The following is a 1,574-nucleotide window of genomic DNA, read 5'->3' as shown; positions in this document are numbered from 1 at the left end:
ACAAAGCCAAGTAACTGCCTTCATGAGTTGATCCCTGAGATCTCTTCTCCACACGTTGGAACATACCTAGATTCCATTTCTCTCTCTCTTTTTTTTTTTTTGATATAATAGAGGGGCAAAAGCCCAGAAAAAAAACCTAATTACAAACTAAACGGGGTAAGGTAACCCCTCTATTATCTTCATTCAAGATTCTCACTACTTCAGGAGGAGGCATATCCCAAAAAACAAAATTTGGTTCTATCTTTAAGCTCATTTTAGCAAGGTAATCTGCACATCTATTACTTTCTCTATAATTTTGTACAAAAAATATGTTCCAATCCTTCCTTCTCATGTCATTTATCTCTCTAACATTTGCATTGGGATGACTTTCCAGTTTCTTTCCTCCATTCAAAAGGCTGACCACTGCTGCAGAATCAATTTTCACCACCACTCTCTTGAAGCCCATGGTCCACGCTAACTTGAGGCCATTCTTCACTCCCCAAAGTTCTGCCAGAAACGCCGTTCCATCCCCTATCCTATGGGTGAAGCCTGCGATCCAATTTCCTTCTTCATTCCTGAGGAGACCGCCGCACCCAGTAACAACCGGGTTCCCTTGCGCTGTGCCGTCAGTGTTCAATTTAATCCAGCCCTTCGGAGGAGGATGCCAGCCAATGTTTCTCTCAGTTCTTCCTATCCGCTTTCCTACCAGGTAATCCTTCTCTAATGCTTCTTTAATATCTTGCACTTGTTTGTAGATTTCTTGATGTGGTTGTCGTGGTCTGTTGTAACTAGTATCATGCATTTCTTTATTTCTCCAATACCAAATTCTCCAGCAAGTTGTTATGAAGGTATCTAGCCAATTTAGGTTATCATTTTTCCCTAATTGCTTATGTAAATTCACTCCAATCCAGTCCTCCCAGTTTGATTGGAAAAAGCCAGGAATTTCATTACTTTTCAGCAAATTGACCCATATGGTGGATGCTTTGGGACAATTTCTTAGAGCATGTAAAGTATCTTCTATCCCACTATTGCAGAGAGAGCAGTTTCCTGTACCACCAAATATCTTTGCCTTTCTTTGGTTTGTCATGATTCTCCTGTGCATAGCTGTCCAGAGAAAAACTTTAGCCCTTTGTGGTCCCTTCCAACTCCATACTTTTTCCCAAATGGTATTCCTTTCTTTCGACCAGTTTCTGAGAGATTTATATGTAGCATTTAAAGAGAAATCACCATCCTGTGATAGTTTCCATCCAATTCTATCATCTTCTAATTCTGCTTGGGGTGCAGGGATATCAATGATTTTTTCCACAATATTTGGGGGCAGATTTTGGTGGAGCTTGTCTATATCCCAATCTCCATTTGGATTTGTCCATTCCCAAACAAAGCTGTCAGGGTCAATTGAGTCAGGATTTAGAGCCAAATCGAGCAGACAATCTTCTTCTTTCACCCATTGATGTTTCCAAAAAAGAGTTGATAGTCCATTTCCAATGTAGTAGGTGGAGAAATTTTGAAACATAGGCCATAATTTCATCAATTCCTTCCAAAGAGGAGAATCTGTAGTCTTCACATTGATTGGATTGTTCAAGCTTCCTCCATTG

This window comes from Arachis ipaensis, chromosome B08, assembly GCF_000816755.2.
Source record: "Arachis ipaensis cultivar K30076 chromosome B08, Araip1.1, whole genome shotgun sequence".
NCBI lineage: Eukaryota > Viridiplantae > Streptophyta > Magnoliopsida > Fabales > Fabaceae > Arachis > Arachis ipaensis.
This window is presented reverse-complemented; position numbering follows the sequence as displayed.